Below are 17,384 nucleotides of genomic sequence, written 5' to 3'. Positions count from 1 at the left end.
TATATATATACCACCCTCAAGCGTCAGATACACTTCTAGTAAATATAAATAGCCTAGAAAGTGAAGGAGACCACAGTCGCCCAGATAGCCGAATTGGTAAGGCATTCGACATGTAATCGAAAGGCGTGGGTTCGGTCCCCACTCTGGGCGCGTGTTTTTCTTTCTTTCTTCTGTATATTAAAAAAAATGTTTACTTCATTAACCGTAGTGAAAAAGAAAAGAGCCTAACCACACCCCTATGCCTCCTTTGGCGTTGTAGACTGCTGCCCTATCTTTCTATATATATATATATATATATATATATATATATATATATATATATATATATATATATATATATATATATATACAGGGTGTCCCATTTATATATATATATATATATATATATATATATATATATATATATATACAGGGTGTCCCATTTATATATATATATATATATATATATATACAGGGTGTCCCAGCTATCATGCACCAAGATTTAAAAAAAGAGTAAAGGTGTAACTCGAAGATAACCTAGTGCATAATGTTTGCAGTACTGCGAAGAAGCAGAGAGTAATTTTTTCGTTAATGAGACCTAATTAACTAATTGTAATTAATTATCTAACTCGAGAAATACTGTCCTAATCACTAAAGTGTCAATGAGGCACTTGTAGGTAACCACGAGGGGCATCTAACTGCGGTATTTTCAGCGATGAACTAATTGCGTACACATTTATTCTGGCTGATAAAGGAAACCCGCGAAATATGAAAAATACCACGTGACGGCGCCTCCGCGCGCACCGTAAAGCAACGCCCTCAAACAGGCTGCCTCTGAGTTAGCCAGAATGAAATAGATAAAAGAAAGAAAGAAGAAATCGCGACCGAGTTTGTTCCTTATCTGCACACGCTTACCGCGAATCTTGCTGCTGCTGCTCCTTCCATGCATGCTATTATCAAGGTGATGCGCTGTCTCTTCGGGCGGGTAACACGCGAAGCAGTTGCTTTCAATCAGCTTTGTTTGGGGACTCTGCTTTAAGGTGCGCGCGGAGGCGTCGTCACGTGGTATTTTTTATATTTCGCGGGTTTCCTTTATCAGACAGAATAAATGAACATGTCACAACCAAACATGTCATCAATGCGAAGGAAGTGAGTTTCGTGGTCAGTTATTTAGGACAGAACACTGGACAAGTTCTGTTTTTTGCAGATACAAATAACAACAGATATGCAAGGGAAAACTGCTAAGGTGCGCACATAATCCCTTGGCAAAAACTGCAGCCCTCGGCCTTGTCTTGGAAGCAGAAACAGTAATAAAGCAGATGACACGTGCAGAAAGGCAGGCCGGCCCCTCACACTGTGCGCCGTTCGCCCAGCTATCATCTTTTCTGCTTGTTCTGCAGCTTTGCCTCTTTCAGATCTGCTTTTTTTCGGAGGTGAACTTGTACCGACTGCCCAACTCGCTACATTACTTCTACAGCTACTCGTTCCGGAGGGGAGTACTGCTGTGGACGAATTAAAGAGCGTCTACCCAAAAAAGTTCCATCTCATGCTCCCCGCGTCAAATTTCCCTTTCATTTTGTAACAGTATAATCTGTTATAAGATTCCGCAATGTAGCACACGGAACGATGGCCGGGGGTCAGGCGATACGATGACATATTGATTCTAATGCACACATCCGGTATAGCTATCGCAAAATGAATTGCAGTGGTTAGAGCAATAATTCAGTGACTGAGGGTTAACTAAACCTTACTTTTAACAAAAATGTGGCTAACACATTCGATAAGGTGACAGCTAACAAATTATTCAGGGTGACCAAATAATCTAATTCATTGGTAGTATTTATGGCCTATTGTAAGAATTTTCTATTTTGTTAAAAATATAAAAATTGTGCACCATTGATATTAAGCGCTGGTATTTGAACGCGCCAGCACGCAGGCCTAAATTTAACGGTTCTAGGTTAGCGTGATGGGCGATTCCATAGCGACGATTGCGATTTCAGCAAAAAAGGAAAGGGCAGAAAATATATCCCACCGTCATATCTCTTGGCGGTGGCTTTATGAATAGTTGCTAGGACAACAAAGTCTGGGTGAGAAAGTAGGTGGTAAATCATTGCCACTTTGCTTTGCAATTACGCCACTGCCCTTGGGGAATAGCAGAACTTGAGTTTTTGTTTGTATTTTGAATATTAACTGTCGTTTTAAACAACTAAATGTTTTTTTTTCTAATTTCAGTGATAATTCAGCTCATCGAACCGGTTCGCGAACCGGTTCGGTAGGTGATTTTGTCGAACCGGAACTGAACCGGAACGAAATGATTTCGCCTGAACCAGAATTGTAACAGTACCGGTATTTTTTTTCGGTTCGACACACTGAACTCTTACAAAAAATATATACAGAAATAAGAGTTGGCTTTCTTTCATTCTAAATTCTTTATCTGCTTCAATGACCTACCACATCCTCCCCTTTGCTTTCCGAGGTTTTCTTGACTGCCAACTCTTATTTCTGTGTTATTTTCAACGAGCTCCTCTTTTCCTATTCTGATTCGCTACATGCATAGCGAGGCCTCTGTTCTGGCAGTCTTGGTGCCATAGGAAGCTTAAGAGGGTTGAACGCGGGTCGACCGCTCTCGACATGTCGTAGACACTCGAGTCACGGCCCGGGGGTTAAAAAGAAGGTCCCCTCCACCCCGAGTACTCTGAGTGGCGCTGGCTACCACCCCCAAGCACAGGAAACAAAAATACCTAAACATAAATACCCCAGAAAGTGGAGGGGAAAATCGCCTCGCCGGTAGCGTAGTGGCTATCGCACCAGACGGGGTATTCTGGAGGTCGTGTGTTCGGATCCCACCTGACGGGCATTTTTTCTCCACTTTCTTTCTTTCCAAATTCTTTATCTGTTTCAATGACCTCCCACGTCCTCCCCTATGCTTTCCGAGGTCTTCTTGACTGCCAACTCTTATTTCTGTGTTATTTTCAACGAGCCCCTCATTTCCTATTCTGATTCGCTACATACATAGCGAGGGCCTCCTTTCTGGCAGTCTTGGTGCCATAGGAAGCTTAAGAGGGTTGAACGCTGGTCGACCGCTCTCGACATGTCGTAGACACTTGAGTCACGGCCCGGGGGTTAAAAAGAAGGTCCCCTTCACCACGAGTAGTCTGAGTGGCGCTGGCTACCACCCCCAAGCACAGGAAACAAAAATACCTAAACATAAATACCCCAGAAAGTGGAGGGGAAAATCGCCCCGCCGGTAGCATAGTGGTTATCGCACCAGACTGGTATTCTGGAGGTCGTGGGTTCGGATCCCACCTGGCGGGCATTTTTTCTCCACTTTCTTTCTTTCCAAATTCTTGATCTGTGTCAATGACCTACCCCATCCTCCCCTTGGCTTTTCGAGGTTTTCTTAACTGCCAACTCCTATTTCTGTGTTTATATATATATATATATATATATATATATATATATATATATATATAAACACAGAAAATAAGAATTGGCAGTCAAGAAAACCTCGAAAAGCAAAGGGGAGGTTGTGGTGGGTCATAGAAAGAGATGAAGAATTTTTTTAGTCGAAAAGAAAGTGGGGAAAAAATGCCCACCGGGTGGGATCCGAACCCACGACCTCCAGAATACCAGTCTGGTGCGATAACCGGTCTGGTGCGATATATATATATCAATGTGTCCAACCGAAAAATACCGGTTCGGTTACGGTTCTGGTTCAGGCGAAATCATTTCTTTCCTGTTCAGTTCCGGTTCGACAAAATCACGTAACGAACCGGTTCACGAAGAACCGGTTCGGCAGCTCGAACCGGTTCGCGAACCAGTTCGGCAAGTTGGATTATCACTGAAATTAGTAAAAAACATTTAGTAGTTTAAAACGACAGTCAAATCAAAACACAAACAAAAATTCGAAATGCTGCTGTTCCCAAAGGGCGCTGGCGCAATTGCAAAGCAATCTTCAAACAATTACGAGATATTAGAAAAACAGATGAAGTGGCGATGATTTACCACCTACTTTCTCGCCCAGACTGTATGTTGTCCTAGCGACTATTCATGAAGCCACCGCCAACAGATATGACACTTGGGTATATTCTCTGCCCTTTCCTTTTCTGTTGAAATTGCAATCGTCGCTATGGAATCGCCCATCACGCTAACCTTTAAGCCTTAAATTTAGGCCTGCGTACTTGCGCGTTCAAATACCAGCGCTTAATACCAATAGCGCACTTTTACAGCAAAGCTGTCTATGGCTAGGATCAAGCAGATCGTCTCCGGTCACAGAGCGATGTAGACAAGAATCGCTAGCGAGCGTATACCGCCCCGCTGTGGAGCCCACTAAATCCCCGGGATCGTAAAACTGCGTGCCACACCCACGGCGCATCGAAAAAATCATATACAATAAAAAGGTCCTAGGGCCTTCGTATTTTAATACAAGATGGCTTATAATTCTTTTAACAATTGGCTGGCGATTACGATACTCCCTAATACGATATTTGGGCGCAGCTGTTCGGGCAGCTCGTTTAGCAGCAGCGGCAGATGACGCAGTTCCACCAGTTGCGTCGCCCATTGTTCAGTAAGAACTGGCTGAGAGCGCATGTGCGCGTTCCGCAACAGCCGCTGCAGATGCGGACGACCGGTTGCGTCACTCGCAGTTCAGCCACTGGTCGGCGACTCTGGCTAGTTTCGGTTTCCGAAATTGTGGCGATCCTAGCGGCAGGGTGCTGCGGCGTGGCCCTTCCCTTTCCCTCAGCGTTTCTTTCTTCCGCGCCTCCTCACGCATGCACAACAGCTCACCGGCGCCAATATTTTTTTTTTCTTCTTCTTTTTCTCGCCGCCCGCGGCAGGCCAGTTCGGTGCGTGCGTAAGCGAGCCGGCGTGCGAAGGGTTGCGCGGGTTGCCTAAACGCCTCCACGGGCTGAAAGTTTCGCTGCATTATAAAATATATTCGATTGTATTCTAAATATGGGGCCGTGAAGGAAGGAGCGTCACCAGTCATGCGCAGCTCTGTGGTGCAGCAACACAGGGCGAAACAGTTCGGCCAAGTTTCTCGTCTTCTCCAAAGATGACAGGTAAGCAAATTAATTAGCTTTGTATAAGTTATAGTAATTTCCAAAAAAGCCGATCGATCGCACTCTTCTGTTTTCAAAATATTTCGCGCATGTAACGGGAAGTTAATGACACATGTCAGTCGTCTTAAAGTGGAAACGAATGTGTAAATATATCCCAGCCTTGCAGGTACAAAAAGTTTTAATAGAAGTAAACGCGCATTCGGCGCGCACACTCTTACTCATGAGGTGAATTTGAGGCGGCATTGCCGTTTTATGATTGCCTTAGTAACTGCTTGAACGTCGATTCAGGCTGTTGTCAATGTATTTTTTATTGTTTCATGCAGTGGGTTTGAGTCTTGGTTGGGGCCCCAAGTCGAGGAAGGTTTGAGACTTCATTGGACGTTTCCTCTGGTGAATATCCTCAACCCCTCCAAAGACATCACGCTGCACCTGCTCACAAAGAAGGCAAGCTCAACTGTACGTGCTTCTTGTCATTGACTTCGTACCTATTACCACGGCGATTGTTGGCGTAGGGGCGGTGTGCCCTGACCAATTCTTCCTGTGCCATCTTGCTCCAAAAACGGATATTTGCGGCAAAACTGCTGCCAAGCGTTGCTTCAGTGCTCCGAAAAATCTGGCGTAACACCACGGTGTTCAATGCCACTCGATTTGCACAGGGATCAGTGGAAGGCGTTGTCTGCATGCGTTGTCTGCAGCCCCGATTGCAAGCGTTTCCCTCATTAAAAACAAAAACAAAAAAAAGAAACAAAGTAGCATTGCCGGTTTTGCTCTTCAATCTAACGTGCGCGCCCGCGCCTTTTCATCTTATCGGGAGTGGCCTTGCTGTTTCATAGTAATAAGTTAGAATCGCCATGCCGTATCGGATAGAATGAGATAAGAGGCGCGGCCCAGACACGAGCTAGAGAGTAGCTTTTGACCACCTAGCCGATATCTGCAAGTAATGAGCACGGTACATTCGGCTTACAATACGGGAACGCTTTTTTTTAAGAGCGAATGCTCTTTATAAGCGACCCCAAACCATCCACCGCCGGCGGCGGCGTCGGCGTCCGCAGTGTTCCTTTAAGAAAGAAACAGCATCCGGCGCCAGGTTTAGATCCGAGGACTTTGCGGGCCGCAGCCCGACGCTCTACCGAATAAGCCACGGACGCGACGCTGATATCGGTGTCAGAACGCGTCGCGTGCTCAAACTACGAACGTGCTCAAACTACGTCGTCAGCGGCGTGCGTTGGCGACTCAGCGGCGTTATAGCGGCTTGATAACTGCGTGGTGTACACGTGATACTACAAACCCGATGGAAGAGAAGGCGGCGAGGCGGTGGGCTGCGGGGGCCGAGCGCAAGCGCCGCAAGCGGGCCGACAACCGTGCATTCGCACTTTCACATTCTCCCCCTCGGGGAAATGCGGGGGAATTTTTTCTGGGCGTCTTCTATCTCTCTCTCTCTCTCTCTCCCCCCCCCCCCCCCCCCCCGGAAATGAGACTGTTCACGGGCCATTAAAATAAAAGACGGCGCGTTCGATTTGTGTTGCGATTGTGTTCTGTGCTATACGACGTCGTTGCGGATTATTTTTGTACGCAGATATAATTCAGCAATGAGTGGTCAATAGTGCGGTTATCGTGTTGCAACAGTTTTTTCTAGCTGCATTTTGTTGGTGTGAACATGATTTCTCGGCAGTTATGCAGGTTAATGGCCGGGTTAACGCTTTCTTTCAGAGTTTGCGTTAACTGGCCAAAAAGGCAGGCCTTGAAGCATACCTGTACATGATTGCTTTTAATTTATAGGTTCCCAATTACTGTGTCTCTGAACTGAAACGAATTTCTTGAATGTCTAAGAATATTCCTGTCTCGAGGCGAGCCCAAGAAATATGTATACATTGAGTGGGACCTGTCAAGTTCTTTTCTTCTCCCGCCGAGGTGTGCGCGAAAACAAATCTGTATAGTGACTAAAACTTTCAAAGTTCTGCTTGCGTAATTAATTATTGTGTACCTAAATGTGTATCTCGCACTTTTTTTTCCTATTGTGCAATGTTGTATGCCTAAATTTGCATGTCATAATTTTGCTTAGAGTCCAATAGTGTGTTCATAACATGTATGTGCGATATATGAGTGTAGTGCATGTTTTTTTATGACTTCGAATCAAAGATGTCCTCATATGAATTTTGAATAAAAGAAAACCGAAAAGAATGTTTGTGTAACGCTCCAATTAATATCGCCACAAAGACAACAATTCGACACCAGAAAACGCACTATTACCTACATGTTTTCTTCGTTCAGTTATTAAACGCGTTACTGCACACACATACCAAACGACGGGCGGCGGCCATTCCGAGGCATCGCCGCCGCTCGTCCAGCTTTCGCGCCTGGTGCCATTGCCGAGCGGCCCACGAGAAGCGGCCGGCGCGAAAATTGGGCGAGCGTCGTTTGCTGCGGCCGGCACCCAGGCGGCCCGGCCCGGCCCGGCTGCCGCGGAAAAAATAACGTCAGCATAGCCCGCGACGTCACCAACCTCCTTTCTCCCCTCTCCACTCGTTGCCATGACGATAAATGCAACGTCTTTCAGACGCCAAGTATCACTAGGTGAGGATTTGGCGCTGTTGTCGCGAATTACGCGGGACCACGGTGGATGCTACAGAGGCCGCCCCGTGGTTCAGCCCTCACTCCTGATGGCTGCAGTGCACTGGGGCAGCACTCACTCGTGGTTTCTCTCGACGGTGAGCCTCTGCGGCGGCGGCGCGAAATGCGCCTCAGGAAGAGACCGTGAACTGCGTCTTAGTCCGGGGTCAGACTGTTGTCACAACTGCCATAATATGTATAAATAATGACGCCATTTGACGTCTCAGCCAACCGAACTGCGTCAAACACTGTTTTTTTTTTACGTCCATAGCGCACGATACGGCTGTTACGTCGGTACTCTGAACATAGCATTAGGCGAACGCACATCATTGTCACGGGAACGCCCCCCTAACGTTTTCGCCAAGCGTCGAGCGCCTCGTGCGAGTACAGCATACTGCCCGTTCCCTTCCCCAATCGCACACTTTCGGAGAGTGCTGACTCATGCCGCCACGGCGAACCGCCCTCCCCTCAATTTCGCGACATTCACCTCCTTTGCTTTCTTTCACTCGTCGGTCTTCCCATCGTTCTTTCGGTCACGATGACGCCGACGCGGCTGAGACGAGAGACGGGCGCCAAAGGGCTGCGCCATAAAATGTCTTCCCAGCAATTCATTTGTGTTAGGAGGTGAAAATACTTTAAGGGGATCGTTGTAAGCCTGCCCTGTGTAAGACGGCTTTCCCACATCAAGTGTTGCACATTGAATCACGTTAATCTTCGGAGGGAATACCATTACAGAAATTCGCTCTAACGCTTGTTTTATTGACACTATACCGAAACAAATTATATTGTAATTAGCCGCTAAGACGACTCTAACACAACGCCGGGTTTTATATAGTTTTCAAAATTACATGGTAAACAGTGAAGTTGTAACTGTGGGGGAATCCTCGTCCGCTCTCAATACATATGGGATTCTACGGGAAGGAAACGGACAGCCCCATGTTTGTCCACCGGAACAAAACTCTAGTTCGTCAAATGTAATTAAGTCAATTAACCAGGAACTATGCTCAATCGCAAATTACAAACAAACGTGTTTTGCTTCGTGCACCCCTTGCACTACGACCCAGTCAAAGACCACGTTGAGGCTCGGCACCGCAGCTTTGCTGGTCATCCTTCTTCACAGAGTGGAAGGGCAATAAATTTTTGATGACCTCCTCCAATAAACAGCCAATCAATCAATCAATAAGGTGACAGATGGTGCGCTGACGCATTCTCCTTCTTTTCCAGACAACATGCGGCTGGTTACACATATCTCGCGCTGCATCTTGATCCATGACCTCAGTAGCACTGATGTTTTATGGTACTCCAGCGTGCATTCAGACCTTGCACAATGCTGTACCAAGTTGCTCGGCGCATTTATCAACGAGCACGCGTACTTGTGTTCCCGGAGCCGTTCATTGCGACAGCGACCAGTCTAGCCGATGTATGATTTGCCACCAGGAAGGGGAATTTTGTAAACACCTTGTTCACATTTCACCAACTTGTGCACGTGCTTTACTCCACAGCTCGGTTCGGTAGTGTTTGAAAAGAAGGAGAATACGTCAGCGCAACAACTGTCACCTTATCAAAAAGGGAAATAGACTTTTTGTCGCGCTAAGAACTGAGCATGCGCTCCATGTAACACCGTGTGCAGTTGTAATCACATGCGTTCAAACTTTTTTGTACCTTTTTTCATACAAGCACGTGTATATATAAGTTCAATCTACGTTATTAAATCAGTTGTTAGTTGCGCTTCGTCCTGTTTTGTTGTCTTTCTCGTCCTTGTTTACTGGTCAAAGTTTAAGCGATCTCCACTCAAGCTAATACATTCATTTGAAATGAACCAAAACAACTCCGTCCGTTTTGTGATTGATATAATCGAACAGCCAGCGTAGCAGCAATGAAATCTAGTCTTAACCTGCCATCATTAGCATTTCGACGCAAAATTTTCGCCTCAGCTTGTTTCATCAAATATTTGTATTTCGCCGTCCAATCCTGCGGGATAATAAATGAATGAATGAATGAATGAATGAATAAATAAATAAATAAATAAATAAATAAATAAATAAATAAATAAATAAATAAATAAATAAATAAATAAATAAATAAATAAATAAATAAATAAATAAATAAATAAATAAATAAATAAATAAATAAATAAATAAATAAATAAATAAATAAATAAATAAATAAATAAATAAATAAATAAATGTTGCCACGGCTCTCATCTCCCGTGGGCCGGGTAACTTTCAAATAGCTTTGCGACCTAGCTGTGAGTGAGTTGCAAAGAGCCTTGCGTTCCGTTCAGTCGTTGTCGTGTACATAGTGTAGAGATCCGTAAACATGGGCTTCACCAATGTACCAACACGAAAGGTTATGCAAGTAGGACGGAGATAGTCGAGATGAGGGGCTTGATAGCCTAAGGAATAAAATGGGTTTCAGCGATTTTTCATTGTAGAGGCGGTGACGTAATATTTAATGTGCGTTATGCACTGCAGAAGATGCTCCGTGGGGTCACCCAAGTTAAATTGCATGTTGTTCCGAGCCTGGGGCGTGTTTCTTTCTTCTTTTTTTTTAATCGCAAACGTGGACACCTTTATTGAATTCCGGATTAGATTGCCGGTGTAGCGAAAGAGTGCAAAATTCCTAATTTTGAGGATATCTATTTCAGAAGGAATGGATGCGACACTGTACCAGACCACGTGGCCTTTCCAGGACACACCAGCAGCCCCCATTATTCGCACCCCCACCCTCGAGCAGTGGGAGGCCGCGCTGTGCAGTTCGGACCCTGAGGACCAGCGACAGTTGGTGGACCGGGCATGCAGGACCGCAGCCACTGCAGGGCCCTGCCTGGACTGAGTGCTTCTCCCGCTTTCAAGCGCGAACCTCTTGAATAAATGTTTTCCCACCACCACCACATGCGGCCTTGAGAGGGAGAAGTTCCCGCGCTGACCATTCTGTGGACCATGGACGACAGAATATTGTTCAGCTTTAATCTGTGGTCCAAACCACAGGTTTATGTTCTGGTTTAAGCTACTCCTAAAAGGTCTCCGCTCGTTGACTTCCGTGGCGCAGAGGCAGAATGTCCCAGCAGTTATGTAGCTATTTTTTCTTCTTTGCTGTTACCGGTTCTCTTATGTCAATTGTACGCATTATTTGTGTAAATAGGTGTGGATTGGAATTTTTTAGGTTGCTTTAGACGAATAAGAATCAACTATACCATGGCACGGTCCGCCGAATGAACCACTGTGGTCTTGTCCACAGAATAACGCTGGACATTATCCTCTGTTCATTATCATCATCACCCACTGGTCCACAGAATAGGCACTGCGTCAAATAAGAGCCAACAAGTTCGTTTGGTTGCGCCTGGAGGCCGCCACAGTTTTTATTTGGACATGCCCTAGATTGCAAACCGAAAGACAGATTCTCCTAGACAGCCTTCCCGCTAACTTACGACTAAATTCCTTAAATGATCTCCTGCGTCCCTCCTACCCACCTAATTTAGCGAAGGCCGTGTGGGACACTCCTGCATTTCATATCCCAACCCACTATTTTTCCCTTGCTATTTTCCACCCATACCCGTCGTGAACCTTAAAGGAGCCATGAAGAGAAAACACAAGTTTGGTTCATTCAAAAGATTGTCTCGTTAGAATCATACTGACACCACTTTTAACGTAAACTTCGCTCAAATAAGCTACATAATTAGGAAAAACGGGAATGGTCATGCGACCCACCAGCTCATTTCCCGCAACAGAACCTGTGATGTCACATGGGCTAAGCTCTGCGATTGGCGGAGGCTGGCAGAAGCAGACGCAAATTAGGTAGAGCTTACAAACTAGACGAACGAGCGATTTGCGCTTAAATTTAGGGCACATTCTTTACAAAGCAATAAGAATGATGGGACAAACAGTGGAAGTTACGAAAGCACATGTAAACATTGAAGTACTGATGCGTTCTGCTGTTCGTACTGCGCACAGCATGCTTTGGTTTAGCTGCACAGCACTACGGGGCTTGGGGTTGTCTCAGACGACACTGGCCGATTGACGCAAGCAACGGTGCCTTACGTGACCCCATTTGTCGAGCGAGCACTGTTTCAGGGAACGAATATTTCCTCCCAGAACAAAAACAAGCCAGGTTTAAATGCGGGCAAAAACAAACCAAACGCTTGATGATGATGATGATGATGATGATGTGGCTATCCCCTTTGTATCGGGTGGGCACACCTTTGGCACCCTAGCCGTCACTTATCTACAGGACTATAAACTATATCTACAAAAAGGAGATTTTCAGAGGGTAGGCATGGCCTAGGGCAGGTACTGCCTGCACGAATCACGGGGTCCCTATGAGTCAGTGACACCGCATGCAGCACCTTTGTCTCTGGGCCCTAGTTGCCGGGTCCGCCACCACCACTGGTGCAGTCTTTCCTTCGACGTCGTCACCAACGTAGATCTGGTGTCACTGTCGCAGGTCTCGAGTCCCAACGCTTGCGGTAGAGTGGTGCCCTCTGGGTGGGTTGGCGACAACACAGCACAATGGGCGATCACGTGCTCTGCACTCTCCTGTGCTTCCCCGCAGGCTCGGCAGGTGGCACTTTGCACTGCTGTCGATGGGTCGAAGCAGTCGAAGCGCTGACGGTAGAGCAGGGTGCGGAGTGCTCCCGCGCGGGCCTCGAAGAGCAGTGCACTCCCAGTGTCGTTGTCGTAAAACAGCTCCGCTGCTGGGGTGGACTTGTAGGAGCGATACAGCTCCAGGGTGGACTTGGATAGCATGGCCGAGCGCCACTGGCCTGTTTCTGCCTCGCGTACACGCTTCCGCGCCACGTGGCTCAGCTTCAGCTTGCCACAATATGGTGGCGCCATCTAGGTTACGGAACGTAAAGAAACGCGCGCGGGAACAAACCAACACCGCTGTACAGGGTGGAGACAACCTTTGAACGGTCCCGTGCCGCCGAAATTGGGCCAACGGGCTCAACGCGTTATTCTTTTCGTTTCCCACGAGACCTAGCAACGCGAAACAGACAATAGGATTCAAACTTCTTCAGTAAACCGCGTTGCGGCGATAATTTTAGCGCGGTTTTGACACAACGACTTGCTTCGGCGGCGAGCGAGCAACCGAACATGGCGGCGCCAGCGTTACGTGTCTCTACCCTGTATGGCGGATGCGTGAATGAAAGTACTCTAGGCTGCAGAGCGGTCGGTTCCTGTGATGTCACTTGGGACCACGAAAACGCACGATTGAGCGGGAAAATCAAAATTTTAACCTAAATTGTTTAATTTCTCAGTGAATAAAGCACCGTTTGTATCCGGACAAGCGCTGGGGGCACTATAAAACACGAAATCTTTCGAATAAAACCAACTTGCATTTTCTCTTCATGGCTCCTTTAACTATCGCTACTCCTAAGGGGGTCTGACGCACTAGCAAGAGACCCCCTGGTGTTTTTTCTACATTTAAATAAACATTAAAAACGTTTTAAGCAGTTTTTTTTAATATTGGAGTACTTCGTCGCTTCTTAAAGGGGCCATAAATTAAAACAAAATAGAAATTTGGTTCATTAAGAGAATTGCTTTGTTCGCATAACAATAACGCCAGTTTTTTCTCAAACTTCTGATAAATAACCGAGATGTGAAAGAAAACATGAGGCGATGTGGCGACCCCCCACTCACATTATGGCGACTTCCGTGTCGTCATGGGATCTCGTTTGTGCGATCGGCGGCCGCCGGTCCAAGCCACCCTCCCGGCCGCACCCAGCACGTGCGCTTGCCGTGACGTCACGGCGGCCGCGTGACGTACCCCGGGAGAGGTCCATTAATTTATTTCGTCCCTCCATCGTGTCATTGGCCTTCCCCTTCTTCTCTACCCATCTCTTGGTATCCACTCTGTTACCCTGATTGTCCAGCGGTTGTCGGCTCATCCCACTACATGGCCGTCCCAAGTCCATTTCTTTTTCTTCATTTGAACTATGATACCTTCTATTATAGTTTGTTCTCTGATACAGGCAGCTCGTTTCCTCTCCCTGTGTGCTACTCCTAACATTATTCGTTCCATGGCCCGTTGAGCCGACCTAAGTTTGCTTTGTAGTTGTTTAGTAAGGCGTCAACTATACGTATGTCATCATCGGCAGCATTCACTGGTGGCAGATTTTTCTTTTGAGTGACAGGGGTAGCTTACTTTTCATTATTTGGGAGTGCTTGCCGAGTGCTCTGCTCCCAAATTCATACATAATATGCGCTGCATTTCTTTCTCGTGGTTGGGGTCAGCGCTAACCATCTGTCCGAGGTAGTTGTATTCTTTTACTTCTTCTAGCGTTTTGTTTCCTAATCTGAAAAGGACGTTTTTGGCATGCTTATTCCTCCTTACATTGGATTTATTCATATTTATTTTTAGCCCCACGGCCCTGCTTTATTTTAGCCCCACAGAAACAGGGTGTAGACGAGAATTGCCTAAGAATGCTAGAGGATATCTACAATGGGTCCACAGCTATCATAGCCCTCCATAAGGACGGGAGTAAAATACCTATAAGGAAGGGCGTCAGGCATGGAGACACAATTTCTCCAATGTTATTCAGAGCACGTTTACAAGAGGTATTCAGAACATTGGATTGGGAACAGGCGAGCGTAAGGGATAATGGAGAATACGTCAGTAACCAATTTGCTGATGACGTTGCCTTGCTAAGTAACTCGGTGGACGAATAGCAAAGTATGATTAACGCACTGGACAAGCTGAGTACAATCGTGGGCCTGAAAATTAATATGCAGAAAACTAGAGTAATGCTCAATAGCTTCGGGAGAGCACAGCGGTTTGAAATAGGTGGCGACGCAGTGGAAGTGGTAAGTCAAAATATCTACCTAGGCCACGTAGTGGCCCTTGATCCCGACCATGAGGCAGATATAATTAGAAGGATAAGAATTGGGTGGAGTGGAATCGACGTGCATTCTCAGATAATGAATGGTAGCCTACCATTGTCCCTGAAGAAGAAAGTGTATGATAGTGCCTCTTACCGGTACTCAACTACGGGGCAGAAACTTGGAGGCTCACTAAAAGGGTTCAACGAAAATTGAGGACGACTCATCGCGCAATGGAACGGAAGATGATAGGTGTAACATAAATAGACAAGAAGAGAGCACAGTGGGTCAGGGAACAAACGCGTGTTAAGAACATTTTAGTCGACATTAAGAAGGAGAAATGGGTGTGGGCTGACCATGTAATGCCAAAGCAAGATAACCATTTGTCATTGAGGGTAACAGAGTGGATCCCTAGAGAAGGCAAGCGTGGCAGGGGGCGGCAGAAAGTTAGATTGCCCTGCAGTGGGCGTGAACAGGTTTATGCTGACATGAAACAAGAATGAGGGGGAGGAGAGCCCGTCGTCTTAGCGACTATCTAGCTACGCCCATACGTGGAGCCGGGGAGACAGACGCTGGTTTCGATTCAGCAGCTGGGGAGGTTGAGGGCGCTTTTTGGAGGTGACACATGAAGCAAGAGTGAGGGGGAGGCAGTGAGAGAGATGATGCAGTAGCCACTCGTGCCTCACTCCTCCTCACCCTCCGAAAGACGCCCCTCTCCGTCTCGTTTTCTCCGACACACGGCTGGGCTACAGCAGCGGACGCCGCCGTACTGGCCGACGCTGCTGCGTTCGGAACGCCGTCCCCGTGAATTTCAGGTAACAGCTGGCAGAAACTCCGCTTTCACTCTTTGTACAGCCACGTGTGTGAATACGGGTGTAGCCCGAAAGAACCCATTCCCGTTTGACCCCGTCCCGTTTGATCCCATTCCCGAAACGCCCTTCCCGCTTGACCCGTCCCGTGTGCGCCCGCTCCTGTAACGACCTTCCCGTTTGGGCGCTTCCTGTTTCAGCCCGCACCCAAAACGCCCTTCCCGTTTCAACCCACTCCCAAAGCGCCCTTCTCATTTGAACCCGCATCGTTCCGACCCATTTGAATATCAGAAAATCTGCGTTACCGTCTTCGAAATTGTCCCCCAAAATGTGCTTACAAGCAACGGGTCATGCACTAAAAACTTGTATGCAGCAATTTATCCGGAATCGACCGATATTTCCGGCCGATAAAAGTTTCCGAATGCCATAGACCGATACTGCCCTCTTGACACAATATTTGTAGCTGCGAAAGTGTACTATAAAGATACCCAATATCTTGGGCAATGCACGCATTGGATTTTTATGCAGTTGGTATCCGTGCGCGTGGCTGAAATTTATTTAACAGCTGTTCTTATGCTCATTTTTGGAGCGTAGCTTTGTATTCGGGTTCGAGAGATCAATAGATCAAATATGTCCAAAAAAAAGACTTTAAAAAAGCAAAAATAACGATTGAATGCGTTTATTCAGCCCATTACACATTTTGCGAGAACGCAGGGGGCTTTCTGTCTTGTGTTTTTGTTGCATAAAAGCCTTCGCGGCTTCTTTGTGCAGGCACCACTGAAGTGTTCGAGGGGTGCTAAGAGCAACCGCGGAAGCGCTTTCCGCTTTTCATCGTTTTTTGGGGGAAGCCGGGTAGCGCGTCTAGCCGATAAAAATAATCCCAGCCAGGGAAGGGTGGTTAATGTCATTTTGGGGGGAGCCGCACCTTTGTTGTTTCACGTCTATACGGCGCCGAGGGTACCTTGTGACACCGGCAGAAGGTATCTCTAGTTTCCGGGGGTAATTACCGCATTACAGCATGCAAAGAGCGGGTGCGTCCTGGTCGGCCGTTATTCGTGGGTCTAGAGATGAATAGAGAAAGGCCCGCCGCGGCGCTTCTGAATGTTGCACCGGCCAAGGTACGCAGTGAGGTTCGAATTCGTAACAGGTCTACAGTGTCACTGCTACAACGGATATATGTGACGAGGGACTGACAGCTCCTTTTGTAATGGACACGCCTGGTTGACAAAGCCAGGAATGTCTTCGGCGCTGTGCATATTTTCGGCGCGCGTCGCAGGAACAATACTTATAGAGGCCGCCCGAGGGTCGATGGCCAGCGCTCGGAGTTGGTATGGGTCGGTTGGTTTTTATTAGTTATTTACTCGTCCTTTGCCGATTACCTTGAAGCTTGAGTTAAAGTTAGCTCTAGAGTGTGGATAAAATAATTGTTTGTGTCTAAACATCTGGCTGCCGTGGTCGTGTTTGTTAGTAGTCTCTCCTCACACTCTTTCGGGACACGGCCATGATGGCGTCGTTGTAATGTAAGAAAACTTAAGTGTCTGGGATTTTTGGGGTGGATCTAAAGAAGCTAGAGACGAGGGTCAGTCGACCGAACCAGAGCAAAGGAGGGCAGACGCCGGGAGACCGTCGCGACCTAAATATGTTTAGTTTTGGCATTTCGCTGTTTTCGAGTAAATAGTGCAGATTTTGTGACTTGAATTGTAACCAAATTTAGTCGTCTGTAGATTCAAAAAGTGAACCCCAGGTTTGAAAAGCAGTCAAGGACTCTGGCTGTACTGAGCATGCTATCGCAGCGGCTGTGAACAAACAGAAATAAAGGAAGAGCAACATGAAAATGTTTCTATAGCGTTTCATAAACTGGGTACGTTATTCCTGGGAACGGGCTAAATAGGAAAAAACGAAAGGGGAAGGTTCTTTCGCGCCGGGTTGAAATGGGAAGGAACAAACGGGAAGGTTGAAATGGGAATGGGTTCAAACGGGAACAGGCGAAGTGGGAAAGGGCGAAACGTGAAGGGCGTTTTGCGTCGGGTTGAAACGGGAGGGAACAAGAGGGAAGGATGAAATGGGAATGGGTTCAAACGGGAACCTCCCCCCACGACAGGGGG

The sequence above is a fragment of the Haemaphysalis longicornis genome, unplaced genomic scaffold, assembly GCF_048455015.1.
Source record: "Haemaphysalis longicornis isolate Haplotype H1 unplaced genomic scaffold, Haemaphysalis longicornis Haplotype H1 scaffold_4, whole genome shotgun sequence".
Classification (NCBI taxonomy): Eukaryota; Metazoa; Arthropoda; class Arachnida; order Ixodida; family Ixodidae; genus Haemaphysalis; species Haemaphysalis longicornis.
Note: the sequence above shows the minus strand (reverse complement) of the source record.